This window comes from Marmota marmota, unplaced genomic scaffold (genome assembly GCF_001458135.2).
Source record: "Marmota marmota marmota unplaced genomic scaffold, marMar, whole genome shotgun sequence".
Taxonomy (NCBI): Eukaryota; Metazoa; Chordata; class Mammalia; order Rodentia; family Sciuridae; genus Marmota; species Marmota marmota.
Genome location: NW_026000057.1, coordinates 18,747,676 through 18,774,981, shown reverse-complemented (window position 1 = coordinate 18,774,981; position 27,306 = coordinate 18,747,676). Strand labels below are relative to the sequence as shown.

The 27,306-nt window shown below is 32.0% G+C and overlaps 1 protein-coding gene and 1 pseudogene across 4 annotated transcripts in view; both read left to right on the top strand.

Moving 5' to 3' along the window:
• Positions 1-27,306, top strand: part of Fstl5 (follistatin like 5) — a 762,470-nt gene that overhangs the window by 432,836 nt on the left and 302,328 nt on the right. The gene's annotated exons all lie outside the window — the stretch shown is intronic.
• On the top strand, positions 1,887-18,640 carry LOC107141127 (annotated as a pseudogene).

Below are 27,306 nucleotides of genomic sequence, written 5' to 3'. Positions count from 1 at the left end.
GATTAATTCTACCAAAATTGGTCTATGTATACAATCCAAAATGAAATTTCAAGATGAATTTTTAGGAAAAATTAACAGTTTATAAAATAACATGGCAATAATGAGTATATAGAATAGCCAAGGCTTTTATAAAAAATAAAAACAAAACTAGAGGATATACACCTCATTTTAAATCTTTATTATTATAAAGCCACAGCTAAAAACAACATGGCACATGCATGAAGATAAACATATAAAACAATGAAGTAGAATGGAGTCAAGAAATACAACATGTGATGTCAATTTATTTTGACAAAAATGATAAGGCGATACAAAGGGAAAATAATTATACTTCTTTCAACCAATGAAAGAAACAGATATGTGCAAACAGAACAAACAACTTCTTATTATAAATTAAAATCAACTCAAAGTGGATCATAAGTCTGAATAAGAGTTAAAAATATCAAATCAAAAAGAAAACATAGAATATAATTTTACTTGCCTTGCATTGACAAACTCTCTTAATTATAAGGAAAAATCATCAACTCTGAAAGAAAAAGATCATTAAATTTGTTTTCATTAAAAATCAAACTTCTCTTTATTAAAAAATATGATTACAAAGATGCAAAGGAATACACGTTTTTCAAACTACATATCAAACATAGAACTTTATCTGGAAAGTATAAATTATTCTTCCACCTGATAAGAAGAAAAATAGTTCAACTTTTAAAATGAGAAAAAATTGACAATTAAAAAAAGATGATATTAATTGAAAGTATACATAGGAGAAAAGTGTGCAAGGCTCTTAAATATTAAGAAAATAGGAATTTAAATCACAATTAGTTACCACCACACTCCAACTAAGATGGCTATACCAAGGGTTAGCAAAGATGTGGAAAAACTGAAATTCTAATATACTGCTGAAGGTAATATCAAATGGAAAACAGGTAATTTCTGAAAAGTTAAACATATATAACTGACCAAGACACAGTCGATGTATTCTTAAGTATTACAAAAGAAAAACACAAAATCATGTAATGTTTGTAATAGCTTATTTGTTGTCATCAAAAACTGCAAATAATCTGAACGTCTAACGACAGATATATGAATGAATAATTTGTTGTAGATCCATATAATAGAATACTAAGTCAGCCAAAAAGAATAAAAAACTACTGATGGAACACAACAAAATGGATTAATAAAAATTATTATATTGATGAGGCCAGACAAAAAAAAATAGAATTTACTAGATTCTATTTATAAAAATTCTAAGGAACCTCAAGTAACAGAGTATCAATGTTTATCAGGGAAATGTGTGAAGTTGGGAATGATGAGTGAAACGAAAGGATTATAAAGAGGCATAAGAAACATTTGGGGTATGTTTTAGTCATGTTTTCATTGCTGACTAAAATACCTGACAAGAACAACTTAGAGGAGGAAAAGTTTACTTTGGTTCATGGCATGAGAGGCAGAACATCATTGGGAAAAAAATATGGCAGAGGGAAGCTGCTTTCTTAATGCAGCCATGGAGCAGAGACCAGGAAGGTGCTGCAGGGAAGATGAGCACTTCCAGGGCACAACTCTGTGACCAGTCCCTGCCAGCTATGTCCCACATGCCTACAGATCACCTACTCAGTTTATTCAAACTAATTAGGTTATAGCTTTCACAGTCCAATAATTTCATCTCAGAATATTTCTGCATTAACACAGGGGATTTGGGGGATACTTCATATCCAAACCTTAACAGAGTGACAGATGTGATCTTTGTCTTGAGTGTGGTAATATTTCATGGGGGTATACATACTTCAAAATTCCTCTGTTTAAACATATGCAAATTACTGTGCATTAAATTTACCTTAATGAAGGTATAAAAATAGATATGTTGAAGTGTGGTTCTCATCTGAGTTATGTGGTGTCATCCTTGTTGCTATGGTGATACCACCCCTGTCATCACTGAATAGATGACACTTTGTGATACTCTCAAGGGCAATAATGATTGGCTAACTAAGAACATGCTTCCTCAACATGACACTGTCCACTGACCAGGGATGAGATCAAATGTTACATGCCACAGCGTGCTCTGCAAAGTCATTCCCACTTTGTTAGTGACGTGTTGATCTCCATGGAGGGCCAATTTGTTTTCTCAGGTCCCTGGGGTGGAACTCTGCACCTCTGAGATCTCACAATGGGCATCACCAGGAGAAGAATTGTGCACCATACCAAAGTTGTGTTGAGTGTAGATTTCTAACAATTAGAAGAGTGTCTCTGGATCCCAAGACAAAGCCATTAAGTTATAGAATACTTTGGATATATGGAAATACATTGCCTAGAATGAGAAACCCATCGAGGGCATGGCTTCTGTTCACTTTATACCCAACAGCAGCTACCTGGTCACTATTTCTTGTGGCTGGGACAAGCTGGTTCAAGGTGTGGAATTTGCCCCACTGCAAGTTAAAGATCAATCATATCAACCACACAGGCTATCTGAACATTGTGACTGTCTCTCCAGATGAATCCCTCTGGGCTTCTGGAGGCAGGGAGGGCCAGGCCAGGCCATGGGCTATCACCAGAGGTAAACATATTTATACACTAGATGTGATGACACTATCAATATCCTTTGCTTCAGCCTCAACTACTGCTGGTTCTGTGCTTTCAGACCACAGCAACAAGATCAAAGACTTGGTAGGCAAGGTGAACCGAAGCAAGAACCTATCAGTACCAGCAGCAAGACAGAGAAGCCCCAGTGTACTTCTCTGGCCTAATCCCTTGATGGCCAGACACTGTTTGTGAACTACAGGGATGATGTGGTATATGTGGCTGGTGACCCAGTAGAAATTTATGGCAGAGCTTTAGAAATTTTAAAAAATCAACTTTTCTTTTTGAAAATAACTATACTGTTAAAAATAATAACAGTAAACAGAAAATTTCATTTGATAGTGACTACCAACTATATACATTTTTAAAACTATAATAAGTAATCTTAAAATCTTCTTATAAATTTGTATTTATTCACATCATGTGGGCAAAAAACAACAAGCTTTTGTTTAATTTGGTGTAGTTAACCCATCCCCCTTACTATTTTTAATTTTGATGTAAGAATATTAGTGTTTCCTTTAATAATTTTATTTAACATAAGATCCAAGTAATTTGATGTTTATCTGTAAATCTGAAATCCTTTCAAATCTCTGTGACTTCTACATTTATGTGCAAACAAGAAAATGTAAATGAGTGTTGATTCAAAATTTATGGACAAGTAGACCCAGGATTCTGGCTAATGAGGCAATGCATCATTTCAGAGAAAGGACAAAATTTGAGAGAATCTGTAAGAAAGGGAAAGTGAAAGGTCAACAACTGAAGATATATTCTGACAGCAGCAAACTTTCTACACTATATTTTTATATGAAAAGTAGAGGCCATTTTTTAAGGACGCCATTATAGGAAAATTTTGGTATGTATAATATGCTTTTATGAAGAATTATTTCGTATTTAAATAAAATAAAAATTTATTTAAATTAGCAAATAATGTTGGAAAGAAATGAAACTGGAATTCAAATAAAATATCCCCTCTGTAAGAAATTGCTTTGGATCAATTTAACAATATTCCCTGTTTTATGTTTGTTGTAAATGGTTCTGAAGATTACTATATACTTGAAAAATGTCTCAAAATTACTTACATTTATAATTCATTTAATACTGTATCCTATATTAAAGTTTCCAATATCATAGACACTTTATAATTCTGAAAGGAATATTAGTTTCCTAGAAAACTTCTGTGAGACTGTTCAATATGTGCACACATACATACACACACACACTCAGAAAATGAAGCCATAAAACACATTAACAAATATGAATAAGATTGACATAATAATAATAAAAACATTTGTCTTGAAATACAACACCTATACATGAATAAAACACATATACAATTCTAGTGAATGCTAGTTAGAACATTATATGCTGAAATTATTCTTATGATCTCATTAAAAATAAACATAGACAGAAAAAAATTAAACTACACCTTTACATCTACACAGAGGTGGAAGAAATGATCAGCATTGCCTGTCTTGTAACAGAGTCTATCACCAGTTTATTTCTCTGAAGTCTAGATATACTACAGAAAAGCATATGAGGCCCCACCATCTTTGCTATCCGCCTATACCTGAAATTCCTTGGAGTTCAATTTTAATCATGATCAACTGCTACTGCCCAACTTCGTCATAAATACCTATGGAAATAAATGAATAATTGTACACAGAAGAGAAAAATTTTGTTTGCACTTATTTCAAAAGCTGAGGCAAAGTAGTGTCTTCCATATTTTTTAATATATTTTCATACTTCAAAATTGCCTTTGCCTAGAATACCTACTTTTGTTCTTCCTTCCAAATCTTTAAATCACTGAAAAGAATAAAAAAGAGACAGAGATAATATATCAGTGAACATGATGAAGTGGTAATTGCCATCTTTTTTTAAGACTGCTGGGCTAGAAAGATCAGGTATGAGGGCAAAGCTATTCAGAAGTGTGTGTTTAAAACCCATGAAGCTTAAAATCTGACATGCTCAGCATCATAAAATATTCTCAACTGCTTATGCCTCCTGGCCCCACACACTTCCAAACTTTCACTTACAGAAAAACTGATGGGAAGAGGACAGTAAAACATTTTCTTTATGAAAGTTGTTGGGGGAGGCTGTTATTAAAAAATGAAGGTGATGGGTAGACTAGGCACTAAAGCTTTCTGTGACCTAAATTGTATAAAAAGATTTTGGTATTCTGTCCACACTCTCCACTAAGAGGCAATATCAGGACTCTGTCTTATTTAAACTAAAACAAAGGAAAGCCTAAGTGGAATGCATATTCTGCTCCCTGAATTGAGAGCTGGAAGGATAAGAGTCAAACCCTGAGGATCCTCCTAACGTGTTGGCACTGTTGCCAGGCTTCAAATTGTGAATGAAAGTTCACCACATTCTTGTGACTGATTTCCTGGACTTTTGAGGACATTTTCAGATTGAGAAGGTGCATAAATCTGCAATGAATGAATTATAGCAGTAGCAATGTTAACTGAAGGTAGCAACACATTAAATCTCACATTGTTAAAGAAGATTTCTGAAATCTGTTAACTTTAAAATGTTACTAAGAGATCTGAAAGGACATCAAGTAAGGATACCAGTCTTGGAACATGTCCTTATTCCCCAGTGCTGAAAATTAAACACCCAAGAAGCCAAGGCAAGAAAGCTTAGAAAGCAAATTTTTTTTAAGAAAGGGACAGAAACAGACTTTTCTGCAGAAAAGGGACCCCAGAGCTGCTGTCCATGGGAGCGGGTGCATCTTGCTCTTTTATAGACCTCAGAACCCCTCTTTGTAAATATTGTCTTCTCTTTCTTCTCCATGTATGTGACCAAGGGGAGGAACAAGGAGGTAAATTTTCAGCAACCCTGAGTGTCTAGGAGAACGATCACAGAGGTTAACAACAAATTGTTCTCTCTCTGATAACCAGTAGTCATCCTCTCTAGACCCCCAACATTGCATTCATTACCTACATTGACTACCTGACCTTAACCCCACCTCAGTTTGTTAAGGAATATGATATAACCTGTCTACTTAGGCCAAGCAGGGGTGCGGGTGAATTGCTTTTTAGCAAAGAAAGTATGTGGGGGTCAGCACAGAGAGCCCAGTTTATAGAATTATTCTCTTAACCTTGTGTTCCCACCATTCTCATGTATCTAATACAGGAGATATCTAAAATAATTTTTAGGGAAAATTTTTGATTTTATTACATTTACTACTAAATCATGTATATAAAGTGGTTGTCATCTGAAACTGAGATAAAACACATATGCACATACACTTATGACTAAATTACATGTTTCCTTTAATGGTCCTATAAGATTTCAAATCTTTAAATCAGATTAGAAAACATTAGCATAATCTCTCTGAATGGTCATTTCTCCTTTATTTCTTCTGTGAAATAAACACAAATTTTCCAGGCCCAAATCTTTGCCCCGCCTTTAATGTCTTTTTCTTCTTCTCCTTCTCCTTCTCCTCCTCCTCTTCCTCCTCCTCCTTCTTCTTCTTCCTCCTCCCCTCCTGTCTCCTCCCCTCCCCTCCCCTCCCCTCCCCTTCCCTTCCCTTCCCTTTGCTTAATAATCAGTTTTCAACATTTTAGGAAGCAAAATTCTAGTTCACTAACTCTCAAAAACATTCCTTTCACATTCACATTTTTACTAATTGAGTAGGTTTTGAATATTTTTACCTAGATTAATTGCAAAGTCTCCCAACTACTGTTTCTGTAGCAAGAACTCTTAACATTTTTTTCTGTTCTCTAATCTGGTAATCTGATGATATTTCTATATTTCAAACCTATGTTACTATCAGGCTGTGAAGCTCCCAATGAATGCCTATGACTTTGGGAATTATGCTCAGACTTCTTATAATCCAGACTCTGTTTGCCTTTTGAGCATTATTTAATTCATTTTCTTCTTTTCTATTGCACTTTTCATCCTCTTAGACTGACTCTCAGGATATTTGGAACTTGCCATTATTCTTTAACTTTAACATTTTATTTTGTATAAAAAGGGGCAAATTTAGTGAATTATTTTCATCTTGTACACAATGCTTTTCGCATCCATGCTGAAAATTTGCAACTTGGTAAAAATGCAAGGAACATAAATTTCTCCAAAGGAATTTTTCACACCATTGTATACTCTTCATGAGATAGTTTCAACCCTTTCTCAATGATCACAAGTTACTAGAAAATAAAAGACTAAATGTATACAGATATTGATCTATATATCAAATAATACAGAAATGATGTAAAAACCTTATGCAGTTTACTTTGATCTCTTTCCTCAAAATATTTGCCCAGGAACAAATGCTTTTCTTTTGTATAAATAAATTTGTATAAATAAAGCTGTGGCTTTATTTAAAATATGAACATAAAAGGAAGAAACCCAGTTTAATCGTCATATTTTTAAAATAACTTCCCAATATCAAAGGATCATTACCAAATATATAGCACCCTAATACAAATATTGATTGGAAAAGGTAGTCACATCATGTAAAAATGATAATAAAAACAAATACTGAAATCCCATATTAGTATCCATACAATTTTAAGAAAAATCTACTCTTTTTTTCCTTGAACACTCTTTTTCTCTCTCTCATTCAAGTGTTGTGAAACTTAGACATCACTTTTCCAAAAAGCCTTCTCTTATATTTATAAATTTTATTTGTGCCTACTTTTCTCTAGCTATTTTAAGAGCAAGAAGAGGCTAATGCTCAGGAGTTCAAAGGTAGGGACATAAGCTAGGAAAGGCTGTATATTTCAACACACAGAAGACAATATTTTTCATGTTAGGAAAAATTGCTCCCAATTCCATGTAAAGGTACAGGGCAGAGCCTCTGACCAAAGCTGCCCAGGGAAAAATGAAAACTTTAAGAAACCTCTTCAGCAGTTTGGCAGGTTGGTCATTCACTTATATGTCTAAAGTGAAATGGCATTTGGCAAATTGGTCAGCTTCACTCTATTCAATAATTTACCATCCTTCCAAAATTACTGAAGCAGAATCACATTTGTCTGCCCCGGGGATACAGAAATATAATGGGCTCTGGTTGAATGTAAATTAGAAATAGATATGTTAACACTTGCTTCTCTCTCTCTCTCTCTCTCTCTCTCTCTCTCTCTCTCTTTCATTTTGGTTCCCAACTTGTGAAAAACTAGCAACAAATCAAATTATGTCAAAAACTGTTCATAAGATCAAGTAACAGCAGGATTCCTCACCTGGGTAAAACACAGCCAAAACAATTTTTACATTTGATGCTATACATATGTTTTATATTCATTTCCCAGTTCAAATTTGCTCAAGCAACACCTCTGAGCAACACAATATCTCTTTAAAATCTCTTTTTTTATCCTGGAACTTTTAAACTAAAACATATAAACATAAAAAACTTCATTCTTTTATTCTACTGTAATACTTTTTTCATCCATAAGCAATTAAGATTACTTGAATTTTTTTTCTGTGTAATGATATCTTTTTGAGATTGATTGGCTCATGATAGGTTAGAATCTCTTAGTTGGTAATAACTTTTTCTTAATATGTAACCTTTGAAGATATCACCTGCCAAATATTTTCTTTATGTAAATGTAAACAGGTTAGCTAGTTATTTGTGTTTAAATTATCTACCTGTAACATTTCTTGAAATGAAAGACTTGACTGTACATTTTAGCCTTTATTAAAAAATAGTGTTGAGGGCTGGGTTGTGGCTCAGCGATAAAGCACTTGACTCCTATATGTGAGGCACTGGGTTCAATCCTCAGCACCACATAAAATTAAATAAACAAAACTATTTGTCTATCTACAACTAAAAGAAAATACCAAGTGCTAAAATAAATTCTAACTATTTAAAAAAATAGTGTTGAAAATAAACTGATGCCATTAGAGTTAAAAATCTCTACTAATATTTTCTTCCAGATTATTTTGTGTGTAGCACACATGTATTTTTTCTAAAATTATTAGGTTCAGATTATTTATTTACAATTGCATTTTATTTTTCAATTTTTATTTATCAATTACATTGATACATTCCATGTCATTAAATAATCTTTTTAGCTTTAATCCACTGTAGAAGCAGAATAGCTTAGTGTGCCATGGGGATATATAGCCTGTGTTTTCATTCTGACTCTGCTCTTACTAGCAATTTTACCTGTGTATAGTACTTATTCAATTTGTGTTCCTCTTTCCTTGACTTTGAAAGTGGGATTATAATACTACCTACTTCACAGGGAGTAGCAGAATTGTTTGAGTCAATCCACAAATTGCTTAGAACACTGCACATGTAGTTCAATCAGCAACCAATATCATTATGTCTATGATTTATGTAACCTTTTAAATTGAATATCTAGTTGACTCCAAAGTTGAAAATATCAACTACTTTAAGTTTTTTTTTTTTGCTCAAATAAGGATGTTCATCTTTTCACAAGTGCACTGAAGCAGAATTTCAAAGTGGCTAGCTGTCACTGAAACTTTTTTTTATAATTTTTTATTAACAAGTAAAATTGTATGTATTACTGAGTTTCAATGTGATATTTCTTTATATGACTACAACATGCTTGCTGAATTTTATGAATTAAATATATTTTTAATATATAATAATATTTTAATCCTGTATCATGATGTATTTTCATGTATTTTTATTGTTTTTTCTTTCATATAGCTTTGTGTAATAACTATTTCTAATATTTTTAGTTGTAGGTGGACACAATGCCTTTAATTCTATTTATTTATTTTTATGTGGTGCTGAGGATGAAACACAGTGCCTCATCCAGGCTAGGCAAGCACTCTAGCACTAAGCCACAATCCCAGCCACTATAATTATTTTTAATTCGACATCTAGATGAAACCATTCTTTTTAATTTTACAGTACTAAAAATATTATATTCTCAATGTGAATGGTTTTTATTGGTTTCCTAAAAAATTAATAACTATATAAAAAATGTACAAAATCAATACTACTGAAAGTGTGTAGGCTAAGTGGTTTAGAAGAGCCTTGCCTTTAGGCATTTTCCCTAGATCAAAATTTACCTCCTTTGCAGCATCCATTTCCAAACCACTGAAGTGAATTTTCAGAGTTACTCTAAACATGTACAAGCAATTATGAACTGTGAACTTAGGATGTACACGGGTTTATACCTTTTTTCCTATTAAGTACATTTTAAAGATGTTTCAAATTAAATCTTACATTTCTACCTCATTTTTAAAAGTGCTTAATATTCCTTTGTCTCAATAACTAAGCATTTAATTTTGATTTGTTTCATTTTTCCTCAATATTACTTTAGGAAAGTGTTACCAATAGGAAATGTGTTTGATATCTTGTCTGAGTCATTAGAGTGACTGTCTATTGCTTTTAGACATAAAAACTAAAGCAAGCAAGCCAACACATAAAGACATAAAACTGTATATCCTGCAATGATTTTTGAACTTGCATATTCTCAATGAATTCTTTAAAATAATTGCAATTCTATTTCTTCACATTGTGGATGTCTTCACATATAAATATATGAATGTGTATATAGTATATACATACACATATGTGTACGTGTGTGTTTACTCTGTATGTCTTTTTACTAACTTTTCTATTTTAATTGGAACCTGATGAATTTTCTAATCTATATACTATACATAGGTCTTCTTTTTTCAGTTCCAAAAATATTGTTTTCCATTAATACTTATTTAATTGCTGACAATACAGCTTTGATTTTTTTCACTCAAGAACATAAACAGTGTTGGAGATGTCCTTTGTAGCTATCATTTGCATTTTTCTTCAATTCTAAAATTTAAGGAAATTGTATTATGCTTTTTCCCAGCATCACTCATTTGATTTTTACTTTATCAAGTTTACTCCTGTTTCCTTGAATATAGTTTTTAATTCTGATAATAATTTTTTACTCTCTTTATGAAGCTTTCTTTCTAAACACTATTCATTTGTCTTCATATAGTTTTGCTGTCATTGCAAACTTCTCACTCTTTCTAATAGACTTTATACTTCTTGAAGTGTTCAGTATCTTTTTCATAGATTTAGTATTATTTTAAATTTTATTATGTATTTCAAGCAATAAATTACTTTTTCCTGTAGAATTACTTCCAAATGTATGTTTATCATTCTTGGATATCTTTTTCATACTTATTAAGCACATTTTAAAATTTAATGATAGTTTATTTTGTTGATTTTGTTCTTTCATTTCCTCTTTTTAATAAAGATTCCTATATTAAAATTGGTATTATATATTGAGCAATGGGAATGTTAACTTCCATTGTCCAGTTAATCAGTGTATACATTGATGTTCATACCTCTAAGCCCATTTCTCAGTTTACTGGGCATTCTTCTGTCCTTTTTAAAACTATTTCCTATTCCAACATTCAATGCACATTGAATATTTCTTTTCTCAAATTTCAAGGATTGATTCATTCATCTCTTTCTTTCTTCCTTCATTTCTTTCTTCTCTCTCTCTCTCTCTCTCTGTCTCTCTCTTTCTTTCTTTCTCTTTCTTTTTTTTGTGTGTATTGTTGGGTAGAGGTGAAAGGGTGCTGGGAATCAAGCCCAGATATGTTGATAGGCAAATGTTCTACCACTGAGCCATATACCCACCCCAGTTGCCTTTATCATACATTTAATGAAGAAATATCAAAAGATAAGTGACCAAAAAGAAATAAAGTAGGAATGTCTGTGATGTACTAAAGACATTGCACCCTGCCTAATATTCTGTTTGATATAAACCCTGATGTCATAAAGAAGAGAAATTGATAGAGGAGCTGACTGCCTATTTTATAAAAGCCTAAGTTGTTCACTAATTATTTTTTTTCCATCAAGCTCAACAAATTTTTCAGTTAATAAAAAAATCTCTGATCTCTGCAAATACATTGCTTATCTGTCCAAATTTTGGATTAAATGTTTAACTTCACAAATATTTCAGTGAATAAAGGGAGCTTCTGGTCAAATGTGTTTATACAACCTGATATATAGCTAAATATTTTTATATACATGTGTGTGTGTGTGTGTGTATACACACACACACACACACACATACACATTACTTCCTCTCTTTATAGATTTCAGCAAGCAAAAATATACTTTGAAACTTTCACATTAACTATAAATATGCATTCTTATTTCACAAATATATTCCTATCTGCCCTCTGGATGACTTGGCCTTGTTGTAGGTTTCTCTTCTTGTAAAACTGTATATTCTCTAGAAATCAATGTCACTGGTCCCTTGTAAATGTGAATGTGACATTATAAAAATCCACTTACAGCTCTTACTGGGTATTTTTAATAAAGGCATGTTTTTACAATAGCTATTCAAGGCCCAGAAGCTTCTTCGGCATTCTAGTGGCCCAAAAGGATTGACATACCACCATGATTCCCTTCCAGTGACATTTAGCATATTTAGTTTTAAAAGCTAATCAATCATGCCTTATGAGATATGCCATTTAAAAAATAGTTTGGCTAAGAATATAATTCAATATATTTAAGGGAATAAAAGCTGTGAGATTGATTAAAATGGAAATTGTCTAGATGGAGGAAGTAGCTAGTTAAGTGCCACAGGGTTAGTTCTGCATATAGATAGATCAGCAGTGCCATTATAAGGAAATACATCTTTGCAATTTACATACATCAGAATATTCAAGGTGCTGGAGACACACCAGCAGGGAAAATCACCTAAAATAAGTGAACTAAAAAGAGATATAGAAAATGTGAGCCGAACACCAAATGAGTTTCATCTACAGAGTATGAGAAAAAAGTTATTTGAAATTCAGTTATTTTATAACCAAGAGATCCTAGGAATCAACATTCTGAAAAGACTTAGATGACCTCACTATTCATTTTGAATCCAATCCATGTTGTGAATTAATTAAAACTTAATGACAAATGTTGAATAGAATTCATCATTAAAACAAATAAATGTAAAAGCTTTCTAAAAAGTAAAAGGAATTTTGCTAAGTAAAATGTTTGCATTTGCATTTAATTCCCCAGCTGTGTTTTCACATCATTGAGAGGATGAAAATAAAGTAATATTAACATATCTGGGAACTAATCCCAGACACCCACATAATCCTTAAGGCAAGGAAACAGAAGCTAGGCGTGTCATTAGGAAAAAAAATGAAAGAAAAATACATTTTAAAAGTCTTTTCATTTACATTTGCATCTATATTATGCCATAAGAAGATATTATCTCTCTCTAATTATAATGTAATTCACCAGATATCTGTTATGTCTTTTTACAAATTGAATTACTTTGACCTCTGGATCATTACTGCAGTGATACCTAGTTAAACTAAATCTTCACAAATTGTTTTAAAATTACTATTTTTTCCCAAATTTCTACCAGAGGAAGAGTATGGAGAATTTCTACTTAGCAGCTTTATTCCAAATAAAAACCTGCCTAAATATAATGATATTTTTATTTGTTTGTTTGTTTGTTTCACTTTCTTTTTTGACACAATAGATCTGAGTTCTAGAAAATAGGAGGTCAAAGTTTTCAAAATATGATTCCTGGAGACCTTGACATTGCAAGTAAATAACTCAGTTTGTTTGGGTAAGTAGGGCAAACCTGGTTTGTGGGGCTTTGGCCCCCATTTCCTGATTCAATGTGAGTAGTTCAGATTGTATTTTATTTTTGTTTATCTATTTTAATGAGGAAATATTGACATTCAAGAATCTGTACAGATTTAATGTATATGACTCAGTGGGTTTCCAAGTAATATATTTGTGAAATCATCATGCCAACCAATTTTATAAATATTTTCACCACATGCAGAAGTTTCTTCTCAGGCTCTTTATTTATTACTTTTAATTTTATTCATTAATTTTTTTTCTAATAAACATTCATCATAAGATCTACCATCTTAGCATATTTTAAAATATACACTATGGTATTATTGACTACTGTAGATACAGTTGGTCTCTTAGAGTTAATATCTTGCATAATTCAAATTTATGTCACTTGACAAATACTTCCTTATCTATTCTTCCTCTCAATCTGTGGTAACCACCTTCTACTCTCTGCTTCTACAGATTTACTTTACATTCTTTTATAAGTGAGATCATGTAATATTTGTCCTTCTGTGTCTGGTTTATTTCACTTAGCTTAATGTCCTTAATGGTCATGATGTTGTTGAAAATGACAGAATGTCTTTTTCTTTTAACTTTGAATACTATTCCAAAATGTGTTTGGGGGTGCTGAGCTGCATTTTTTTATCCCTTTATTCATTGTTGAAAATTTAAGTCACTTCCATGTCTTGACTTTTATTTATAATTCTGTAACAAACATGGAAATCAATCCTTTTAATTTTTATTTTACTTTTTGTATCAGACATTGAATCCAATGCACGTAACTACTGAGCCATATCTCCAGCCCTTTTTTAATATTTTATTTAGAGATCGGGTCTTGCTAAGTTGCTTAGGACCTCGCTGAGCTGCTGAGGCTGGCTTTGAACTTTCAATCCTCCTGCCTCAGTCTCCAGAGTCACTGGAATTATAGGTGTGTGCCACTGCACTCATTAAAATCAATCCTTTTATATATATTGTTATTTATTGAAATCAATCATTATTTTTTATTTATTAAAATAAATCCATATGTGTGTATATATGTGTGTATACACACTCACACACACACACACACACACATACAGAAATGGGATTACTAAATCATATGGTAGTCTGACTTATAATATTTTTGTGGAAACTCCATGCTGTTTTTTATAGTACTTGCATCAGTTTTCATCTCTACCAAGAGTTTCCAAGGGTACTATGTTCTTTGTGTCCTTGCCTACACTCACTATCTTTTATTGTTTGATAAATTCCATTCTCAAATGTGTTATATCTCGTTATGGTTCTAATTTGCATTCCCTTGATGTTTAGTGATCTTGAGCATCTCTTCATATACCTCAAGGACATTTGTCTTCTTTTGGAAATATCTTTGAGACTCTATGCTTATTTTTTAATCAGATTATTTTTTGTTGTTGATTTGTTCGTATTTCTTACATATTTTGGATATTAACTCTATTTCAAGGTTACACCTATACAGTTTGTGAATATTTTCTTCCATTCTGTAGGTTTCCATATTCTTTCATTGATTCATTCTTTTGCCGTACAGAGCTTTACAGTCAATCCCATTTACATATTTTTGTTGTTGTTTTCTAAACTTTTTAAATCATATTCAATAAATCATCACCAAAGTCAATTTCACAGTTTACCCTATGTTTTCTTATGGGAGGTTTTATGTTTCAGGTTTTACATTTAAATCCTCAAAATATTTTGAGTTGATTTTTGTATATGGTCTGAGGTTGGAGATGAGTCCCTAAGATTCATAATAGCTAAGCTATGGACCAAAACTAGGTGCCCTTCAACAGATGAATGGAGAAAAAAATGTATTTACACACAATGGATATTACTCAACCACAAAGAATAGTGAAATTATGGCATTTGCTCGTAAATGGAACTGGAGACTATCATGCTAAGTGAAATAAACAAACTCAAAAAGTCAAATATTTTTTTCTGATAAGTTAAAGCTAGTCCAAAAAAAAAAAAAAAAACAGAGAGAGGGGGGAAAGTGTGGGGACAAATTCCATCAAAATAGAGAAAGATCAGTGAAGTAGATGAAGGGGATTCATAGGGAGAGGAGGCAAGATGGAACAAGAAAATAATAGTGGAATGAATCTGACCTAACTTTCCCTAACATATATGAATATACCACAGTCACTTTTCACCATCATGTGTATCCATGAGACACTAATTAAGAAAAACAAAACTATAAGAAGCAAAAAGATTAGTTGAGGAAAGGGAACAGCAGAGGGGTGGGGGGCTGGACAGAGGGAATAAGAAAAGGGATAATACTGGTCTTTTTTTTTAGTCAATTGTTTCAGTGCTGTGACAAAAAGACTTGACAAGAAAAGGTAGGAGAGGAAAAGTTTAGCTGCAGGCACAGAGTTTCAGACGTATCAGTCCATACATGGCTGACTCCATTTATTGGGGCTCCAGGTGAGGCAGATCATGGCACAAGGATGTAAAGGAGGAAAGTACCTCAAGACATGTCACCAGGAAGCAGAGAGAGACTCTAGTCACCAGATACAAAATATTTTCCTCAAATACATGCCCCCAATGACCCACCTCCTCGAGCACACCCTATCTGCCTTCATTTACCACTTAGTTAATCCCTACTACAAGATTAATTCACTGATTGGGTTGAGGTTCTTATAACTCAATCACTTCACCTGTAAACCCTCTTGCATTGTTTCACATAGGAACTTTTGGGGAACCCACCTCACATCTAAATCATAACAAGACTGAGTTAAAACAAATTATTTCCATGCTTTTATAATTATATCAGAATGAATTCTACTATTATGAATAACCAAAATGAACTAATAAAATCATTCTTACAACTAATAAATTAATTCTAAAAAGTTTCATTATAAAAAATCAACATGTTAAGTATCAGTTCCCTTTCTATACACTGATAATGAGCTATCAAAATGAAAATTAAAAATCCCATTTTTTCCAGACTAAATTGATCTGCCAACTAAGTTGTATTTCATTATTCAACTCTATATTGAAAATAATTTAAGTAACTATAACTTATAAAATATGAAAAATAAGTGTGTTGTTATTCAGATTGGTATGACATCCATGATTTTTTTTGACATCCTTGATTTTTAAAAAATCATTTAGCCATACAGAAATATAAGTAGATTTTTCTTTCAATTTTATCATCTTTATCAAAACTGGAAATAATTTTATGATATTATGCTGATTTATAATAAAAACACATTTTTAAAAAATTTCATTATCATGAAAGACTACTCTTTTACTTCAAAATTATGCCTAACAACCCATACCTAGCACTAGTAAGAGATGTTTTCTTCCCCTTCAGTGATGCCCTTTGCTCAATCCCACAATTCACTTCTCTCAGGAGGTTAATCCTATTTACTTGACCCTACTAAAATTTGGATATAGGAACAACAAAAAATATTTTCATTTAAAAAAGCATGACTTTTTACTATATGGTTGATGATTCTCAGATCCTGTCTACTGTGTATACCCAGATTACCTTGGGGTTGCTGCCACTGGAAACTGCATTAACTTAAGCACACTACTGCCACTGAAATTACTAATAGTCTCACATAATGAAAGGGAAGACATTGCCTTTTCTACTGATAAACTCAGCTGTGGGAGCTCAACAGTCTAAATAGTCAACACATCTAAATGTTTGTTTAGGAAATTAAATTTTGAAAGAAAACATAATCTGCACGCACATAGATCTTCCTATTTCCATTATTAAAAAGACCATTTAACTTCTCCTTTTGAATTATGGACATTTAGGTCATTTCACTACATTTATGTCTTAAACCAAGCATCAAAAGGACTACTAAAATCAATTTTTTAAAACAAAGGCAATTCTGTCTCAGATCACAAATTAAAATTTGAGATAAAAACAAAAATTTACTGATTTAAACTGGTAGCTTTTCTGCATTCTCACCATGTAGTTTTTCAAACCACTTTGAAGTGAAATATATGGCACACAAATATTTAATCATTGCTGTTTAACCATTTGCACTGACCTGAATAAAATCAGAATAATCTCTAAACTTCTTCAACTATCTCATTCATTCATTCATTCATTTGACAAATATCGAAAATTTGTTGCTTCAGAGGATTGTTTTGGCACTGAGAATACAAGAGTGCATACATAGATCTCTAAAGTCTCACAGAGCTTCCATTCTAAAGGCAAGTGGAAAGAGATAAATTGGTATTTAAAATATCATATGGATGTACTATGGACAATTATCTAAGGTAGAATTCGAGAAGATCTGTTGAATGTGGAGATAAACAAGAGATGTCAGAATAGAGTGAAAAAGGAAGGAATTGTAGGAAGTAGACAATTGAATTAGATATAAGGAAGAACAAGCATATAATTCCCAAGGTAGGAGTAAGTACTCTGTAACAAGGATCAGTATGGAGATAATTATACCAAAAAGAGTTGTAGGTAATCAGGTCACAGATGTAATCAACACTGAATTATGTAGAACTATAGGGTTTTGGATCTGATGTTGAATGCTTAACTAATTACTTGCTTTTTAATGTTTTTTTTCTGGCTGTTATATCAAGATAGCTGTGTAGTAGGCAGACAGCAAAACTAGAAGTGAGAGATCAAAATGTGTTTGTGCACTAATCCAGACTAAAGATTATATTTTGAGTGGATGTATAATGGGTAAAAGGAAAATCATAAATGACTCTTGGAATTTTTCTTTGAACACTTGGATAAGTGGAGTTGCTATCTCCTTAGTTGGGGGAAGAATAAAGGAATAGTTTTCATACATATTATTTTGCATATAACATTTAGGTGCTTATAGACATCTAAGGGAAGGTGTTGAGATAGCATGTAGATTTAGGAGATGAGAGTTTTTAGAAAAGAGATTGACATTGGAATTATAAACTGGAAACCAATGAATTTACAAGTACTTTTATTTAAAACCATAAAACATGAGTTAGTAGAAAATGAAAAGTTCACTCAGCTAGTCCTGAGCACTCCACTATATAAAAATCAGGATGATGAAGCTTGGCCTGACTGTACACACTTCTAATCCCAACTGCTCAGGAAGCTAAGGAAAGAGGATCATAAGTTCAAGGACAGTTTGGTAGATTTAACAAGATAAATCTCAAAATAAAAATAAAAGGGCTGGAGATGTAGCTTAGTGGTAGAGTGCTACTGGGCACAATCTCAGTATAGCAAAATAAATTTTAAAATTGATAAAAAAAAATTCAAGAAGATGAAAAGCATCCATGAAAACAATTGAGAACAGTGAAATTTGGAACATAAGCAAAACTACGTGGTGTGTCATTTAATAACCCAAAAGCATAGTGTGGCCATGCACTGTATAATAACATTTTGGTCAAACAATGAACACAGCTTACATGACAGTGCCACATAAGGTATAATGGAGCTAAAAATTTTATCATTTAATATTTTCACTGTACTTTTTCTATGTTCATAGATGTTTAAACACATAAATTCTTATTGTGATACAATTGCCTGCAGTATTTAGTGCCGCAGCCCGGCTGGCTGGGCAAAATAACCGGGGGGTGATGAACGACTTGTGTTGATTGATACAGCAGGAGAAGGAGCCGTTTATTGCAGGACAGGAGCAGTATTTATACATTCCACACAGCTTATCTAATTAGCATAAACTAGATACATCAGTCAACCAATCAGGAATCTCCACACTTAATGGCTCACTTTTGTTACTTCTCAAACCATTCCCTCTGGCATTTTGCTAGGCACCATCCAGACTTGTTTACGAACTCTAACATTCCCCTGGCAAAATGCCAGGTGTTATTTTGACTTGTTTACAGACTCTAACAATTTAGTACAGTAACAGTCAAAGCCTAGGAATGTAGTAAGGCATACCATTTAGGTTTGATGTGTATATATTCTAGGACATTCACACAACAAAACTGCCTGACAGCACATGTCTCAGGATGTATCTTCATCAATAAGTGACTCACGACTATCTTTCCTTATAGATAATGATGAAATGTTTTTGGATACTTGGGGATTACAATATTTTAATTTCTGAATTTTGTAAATGAAATATGGGTCTATATACTTTGTCTTACCTGGCTCATCTGAATTCCTTTATGCCCATTGGCTTCCATTTTCAAATGGAGAGGAAAACCACTATATATGTAAAATGTCTCACAAGTAACAGGTTCTCAGTGTATGTTTTATTTTTCCCTTTCTCTCACTATCTTCTTTTGTAAGCATTTTCTTCTCATGGCCACTTTAGTTATTTTAAATATTTGTTAAATATTATTTTAAATATCTTAAATATTTGTTGGCCACTTTAGTTATTTTAAATTTTTATCTATTATATTATCAGTTGTTGAAACAATTTACCTATATAGTTTTACTCTGACATCATGTAGCTTTAAAATTTGTAAAACTTTTAAACTACATTATATAAAATTGGCTTCAAACTTGGAAAGCAAAATATATGTTAAGAGTGACAATGAAGTCACTAGTCTTTGTGCCTATTACATATTAGATGAGAAAGTCACCACAAGCTTTTTTTTTTTTTTTTGGCATTAAGTAAAAATAAGCTGCATATATTTGCTTCTGTAATCAACACAGTATGAATTAAAGCTTCTTTTTTTTCTGTGTAGGAACTATGATTAAAGCTTCTTTTTTTTCTGTGTAGGAACTATGATATCTAAAACAGATATTTTAATGAAAACTGATATTTTTCTGTATTTTCTTATTTCTAAAAGAGACTGGTTAACATGTGAGGGAGACATTGAGATAGAAAAAACTAAGTGGTTGTCAATGTCTGACTGAAACTAGGGAGCAAGTATCCAATCAGTGGTACAATGGATTCTGCTTACAGAATGAGCATTCATTACAGGAGACTGGCTGGTGGATTAGAAGATTTGTTAAAGGATTAGGAGATTTTAATACCATTTTGTTTTTCTTCTCTTTCTTTATTCCTCACAATACTGCACATTGTGTATGTTATTTCTAAAATAGTTTATGTCTGGATATTAATAAGTAATGGTTGTCAATTACATAAAATAGGGTTCATTTTTAAATGAAAGAATCAAAGAGGACCTAGAATATAATATTCCTTTGTGCATCCTGGTTCTGAGTAAATTGAATATGAATTTCCGGTTTTGATTTACATTTTCTTTGTGTGAGAAAGTGTGTTGTAAAGTGACCTCAGACCATTTCACACACTTTAATGAGAATCTGCATGCCCTCCAAGTTGTCCCTGTGGATGGAAAGACCTTGAAATAGCTTTTCTCAAAGCATGTAAATGACCAACAAATAGGAAAACGTGTTGAGCTTACTAGTAAGTAAGCAGGGGAAGAAAATTTAAAGTATTAAGGTTATATTAAATATTGACAAGTAGGATAGGTTTTTGAGATGGGAATATAATACAAGTTTTACAAGTTTATAGGAGAAGTATATTCACTAGGTGCATACAGAATATATTTCTAGGGAACAATTAGTGATTGATTGTCAAAAATTAAAATACAAAATCTTTGCCAAACAATTCCAGGTCTAAGTAGAATAAAAATGAAAACCCAGGGCTGCGGTCGGCTCAGTGGTAGAGCGTTTGCCTAGCATGTGTAAGGCACTGGGTTTGAATCTCAGCACCTCATATCAATAAATAAAATAAAGGTCCATCAACAACTAAAAAATAAATTTAAAAAAAATGAAAACCCAACCCCAATAATTATGGGGTAGTTAACATAAAGTTTAGTTTTGAAACCTATGTGGTTGCTATAAGTGAAAAATATTTACATGAAAATGGGCCTATTTTATAATCGTAAGATGAAAATTAAGAAAGATCATGAAGAGAATGATGTAATTAGTGGTTTTACTGTAGGGACATGTGTATGTTGGAATGCATAATCAATATGTTTTTGTCACTATTGATATGAGATTTAACTTTTTCATTTCTTCTATAAGGAATGCATTGTTTTTACAGTTTAAAAATAATCTGTATTATGTGAAAGAAACTTTTATATTTTAAAATACTACTTTCCTAGAATATTATGGTGATATTAGCTTTTTCAAAGTAAAGTCTTATAGTAAAAGAAACATCTGCCCTTCTGTTACCTAAATTTTCCCTGTTTTACTTCACCAAGTCTGACTTACAACTGCTTCAACTGAATGTGAAGTAGAAAATGCTCTCTTTGAATCTTCCACACCTCAAATGTACAGTGCAAGTCACATTTCTTGGCAAAACTATCAACAGCATTATGCTAATTAGGTTTTAGTCTCTTTGACCAAAATACCTGGCAACAATACCTTAGAGGAGGAAAAGATTATTGTGGGCTCCTGGTTTAAGAGGTTCAGTCTACTGTCATCTGACTCCATTGCTTTTGGCCCAGATGAGGTGGAGCATCATGGCATGAGGGTGTGGTGGAGGAAAGCTCCGCAGCAGCAAGAGGCAGTTGAGAAAGCAGGGTGGGGAGGAATTGGGCAGCAGGGAAGATGGACCCTTCCAAGGCTCACCCAGTGACCACCTCTTCCAGCCAAGCCCCATCTGCCTACAGTTACCACCCAGTTAGTTCATTCAAACTAGGATGGACTGATAATGTTCCAGCTCTCATAATCTGGTCATTTCACCTCTGAATATCCCTGCATTAACACCAGAGCTTTCAGGGGATATTCATATTCAAATTATAATAGGCACTTATATGTGTAAAATATGCTTTGGTATATTGTTTTTTCACACATTGGTAAACTATTATTATTTATTACTTACTCTACTATTATTTCTTACTTACAGTAAATTGACCAGAAAAGAGGCAAAACTGTAAATAACAATGTTGTTCAGGTGAAGTTCAGACTTATGACCTAGATTCATTCACTATGTATTCTATTACTAAAAAAACTTATTCACTTGGACATGGCAACTGTGTTTGATGTGAAACACATTTTCCTAGTATTTAAAAAGTAATATAAGCAACCACTTGGCATTAATTCTGTTTTTTGTTTTCAAAACTAGTCGTTTTGACCTACTTCTGTGGTATGACATTGATTGCTTTTTGACATTAATAATGATTCTACATACTCACAAGAAAAGCATAACATAGTCATCAAATTACTTGAACTAGACGAATTTCAGAATGTTTACAGTCATTTATTTTTTTTCTGCATATCAGCAAATTTTGGTCCTATATTTATCATTTTTTAAACATCTTTATTAGGATATAATTGGAAGCCATATGATTTAATGTATCTGTTGATTTATTTGCCTATTTATTTATGTATTCACTGGGGATTGAACTCAGAGAAGCTTTACCACCAAACAGTTCTTTGTTTATTTTTTGCTTTGAGATGGGGTCTCACTAAGTTCCTGAGGGTCTTACAAAGTTACTAAGGCTTCAAACTTGCAATCCTCCTAACTAAGCCTCTTAAGTCATTGAGATTACAGTCAGATATTATAGTGCCTGGCTTAATTCATACATTTAAAATGTATAATTTGATGTTTATTTTTTTCTTTTTCTTTTTTTATTATTTTTTCTTTTTTTTATTTTATTTTATTTTTTATTTTTTTTTATTTTTTTTTTAATTTTTTTTATTTATTTTTTATTTTTTTATTTTTTTTTAATTTTTTTCTTTTTAGCATATTAACATAGTTCTGGAACCATCCTCTCAATCAATTTTAAAAGAGCCCCATTACTCAAAAGAAAGAAAGAAAGAAATCCTTCCCATTAGTAACCATTGCATACCCACCCCAAACTTTTGTGTAATACTAAATACTAATACTAATAATAATAGAAAAAAAAAGAAATATCCTTTCATTTTCCTGATCTTAGAATACATTCAGTCTGTCAAAGTTAGCATGACATTAGCTTTGGGTTTTTAATAAATGTCCTTTGTTGCCTTTATAAAATAGCTTTCTATTCCTCATTTTTTAGTTTTTTGAATCACAAATGTGTTTGAATTATGTCAAATTTTTTATGCATCTTTTTACTTGTTTATATATGTTTGCTTTCCACTTTATTTGTATGGTCTATTATATTAATTTAGTTTTATATTTTTGGACCAACATGGGGCTTATGAGATAAATGACATTTTATAAGAATGCATTTAATTTTCTATATTGTTCTGGATTAGGCTTATTTGTATTTTGTTAAGCATTTTTGTGTTGACATTTATAAGGGATATTATTGTGTAAATTTCTTTGTTTGACTAGTTTGGGTATCAGGATAATATTAATTTTATAAAATGAGTTAGAAAAAGTTTTGTGAAGAATTAGTACTAATTCTTATTTAAAGATTATGTAGAATTTATAGGAAAAGTAATCTGGGCCTGAGCTTTTCTTTGTGTGAAGTTTTTGTTCTAAAAATTTAGTTCCTTTCCTTTGATAGATCCACTAAAATTTTCTATTTCTCATTTGGTCTGTATCTATTGTTTGTTTCTAGGCATTTGCCCATTTCACTCATCTATATAATTTATTGACATAAAGTTGTTCATAGTAGTAGTACTCTCTAACACTCATTATTAATCTTTAGGATTATTAGTGATGCCACTTCTTTCCTTTAGTAATCTGAGCCTTCCATTTTTTCTTGGTTATTTTATGTAAAGGTTTACATATTTTATTAATCTTTCAGAAAGGCCAACTTTTGTAAACCACAGTGAATCTTACCATCACATACAAGGCTGGGGTTCTAATTAAAATAAGATATATTCCGTGCCTGCATAATTATAACAAAATAGATTCTACTGTCACGAATAACTAAAAAGAAGCAATAGATAAAAAAGAAACGACAACTTTTGATTTTGTTGGATTTTTCTATAATCTGTATCATTTATTTTAACCCTATTCTAAATTCCTCATGTCTAATTTTCTTTTTCCAGTAGCTCTAGGCAAATGATTGCATGATTGATTAAACACACACACACACACACACACACATATCAAGGGCTACATAGAAGGGGTGTGTGTGTGTGTGTGTATGTGCATGAAACAAACATTTACACCTATAAATTTCACTGTAAACACTGTTTAAGCTGCATTCTATAAATTTTGATATGCTGGGTGTTTTTATTTTTATTCTTCTTAAATTATTCTTTTAAATTCGTTTTGAGGCATTACCAATTTAGGACTGTGTTACTATCCACATATTTGCCAGTTTCCTAGAATTCCTTATGTTGTAGTTGTCTTACTTTTTTGTGTTCAGACACCATACCTGTATTGCTTCAAGGATTTTGAATTTATTAAGTCTTAATTTATGACTAGCATATGGTGTACCATGGGAAATTTCATATGTGCTTAATAAAATATGTAGTCTGCTATTATGAGTAGCTAGTTCTATTAGATGTGTTAAGTCTGCTTTGTTTATGATGATATTCATTTCTTCTGTTTCTTGTTTGTCTTCTGCTCTGATTGTAGGTGTATCTGTGTTCGTAACTGCTTTATTTTCTTGGTGGATTGACCCTTTGTGATTCTAAAGGCTCTTCCTTATCTCCAGTAACTTTTTCTAAAATTTTATTGTCCGTTTTGGTATTAGTATAACTGCTTAAGCTCTTATGGTTGCTCTCTGAGTGGTATTTTTGTCTCCAATCTCTTCACATTCCATCTGTTTCAGTCTTTAAATTTAAATGTGCCTCATTTATACTCAAATATTTGAATCTTGCTTTTTAATTCAGTATGTCTCTGCCTTTTAATTGTATGTTTGATCATTTACACACAAAGTTGGATTTTCATGTGTCATTTAAATTTATTTTTTCTTTATGTGTCACATCCCTCTCACCATTACTATTTTGTTTTGAATTATGCAAATAGTTTTCAGTGTTATATTTGAAAATTTTTTACTATATTTTTAGAAATCTTTTAGTGGTTGTTTGTAGTCTTCTCATACACATATAAATTTATCAAATATGTTCCAAATTTATATAATTTTATTTCAGTGAGTTAAAGTTGTGAAATTCTTTCTCCATAGTGATGGAAACATAAGTCAGAGCCATTGACACGATGGAACTATTATTTTTTTTTCACTATTAAAAATGAGGCAAATGTTCTCCTTCTGCTGTATCTTCTCAAACTAGGAATGTTGTTAATCTGGAGCTGCTGACACTGCATAGTGAGATTGATAAAGCAGATAATACTTAAAAAGGGAGAGCTAAAAAATAGAACAAACTGGGTTTCATAGCATGATTTGTGACTTTTGACTATGCAACATCCAGCCATGAGCTTCTTTCTACAGAGTAATTATTACCATTTGGTCTTAGCTATTCTGAGTTAACTTTGTTGTGGAATCAAAAGGGATATGACAATTTTCTTAAGCTTACTAACTATTGCTTACTCATAGTACTGTAGAAAATATGATTTAGACTATCAAAAGTCCTATCTTCTGAAGTAGATATTAATAAAATGTTCTTTATTGTAGCTACCACTAATATTCTCTGAACAATGTTAATATTATTTTGTATTGCCTATTCCACTCTAGTTCAAAAATCCATCAATAAAATACCAATAGTTTTACTTTTGTAATTAATCATTCAATCATAATGTATTTGGGAAATTATTGCATATGTAGTTGATTTTTTTTGTTTCATGAACATATACCTTTAAGAGATCTTTTACACAATTTAAATGTCCCAGAGTTTACATAATACAATTTAATGATGCAATAAGATTATATTAAAAATAAACTATACATAATTCATTTGTTACTTTAGATTTTAAATAATCAATATATACTTCTCATATAGATGATACAAGTTATGACATATTGCACTATAAGTAAAATTAGCAAATGTTGCCATTGAATATGGCATTTCATAAATATTTTGAATAATAATATATGCTAATTTGTGTGAATGCAGAATATACAAAAATATATCCAAAAGAAACACCTTTAATATATGTTCCCATAGAACTATAAATTTCCTCATCACTGGCCCTTGTAGGAAAACAATAATAAGATAAAAACTATTTTATTTTCTTTCTACAATTTCTATCTCCCTGATTTTTTTTTTTTTAAANTGCTCCACTGCCTTTCCCATCCTCCCCCCTCCCCCCTCCCCACCTCTCTCTCTACCTCCTCCACTGTGTAACCCTGAGAATCTCCCTGATTTTTAAAACAATGATCCAGCTATCCCATTTTGGTTTATACTGACAGGAAATGAAATCATCATATCAAGAGATACATACCTGCATGCTAATATTTATTGCAGCATTATTCATAGTATCTTAGATAGGAATCAGCCCAGGGTCATAGCAACAGATAAATGGATAAAGTGTATATGGCATATATCTACACAATGGATTATCATGCAGCCAAAAAGAAGACCAAAATCCTAAACTTACATCAAAATGCAAAAAACTGGAGGACATTAAGTTAAGTGAAATAACATAGGCACAGAAAGACAAGTGCTACGTGGACTTGCTCATATAAGCAAATGTAAAAAAAATGTCTACATGAGGGGCTGGGGCTATAGCTAATGGTAGAGCACTTGCCTCACACATGTAAGGCACTGGGTTTGATCTTCAGCACCACAAAAAAAAAAATAAATAAATAAATAAAGATATTTTTAGAAAGTCTACATGAAAGTAGAATAGAGATTAGAAAGAATGTGAAGTGGAGGAAAGTGGAACATAATGGTTGTTTTTATCAGTGCACGCTGTATGCATGAATGGGAATATCATTCTAAACACCATAAATACGTATAATGAATACATGTTAGTAAAAAAAGGTATTCAGCAAAATTTTGGTCACAGAAAAGAGGAAAAGACTGGCTAACTTACAAATGCCAAATGTTTTCTCTGAAATAAGGAGACTGATTCATAGTAGGGTAGGGACAGGGAGCATGGGAGGAATAGACGAACTCTAGATAGGGCAGAAGGTTGGGAGGGGAAGGAATGGCGCAGGAGGTTAGAAATGATGGTGGAATGTGAGGAACATCATTATCCAAAGTACATGTATGAAGACACGAATGGTGTGAATATACTTTATATACAACCAACGATATGAAAAACTGTGCTCTATATATGTAATATGAATTGTAATGCATTCTGCAGTCATATATTTTAAAAATTAATTTAAAAAAGAAAAAAGAGGCAAAGATAATATGATAGAAGTTTTTATTTGAAAATATTTAGAAACAACTTATATAACTGATCCTATTTGTTATAAAGACTGAAAACCTAGTCATTGAAGGATTTTTATGGCATGGAACAAATTTAAGGGGGATATTAAAAAATAAAACTGTTTTTCTCTGACACACAGAGTAGGACTCAGAGTTGTTCGAG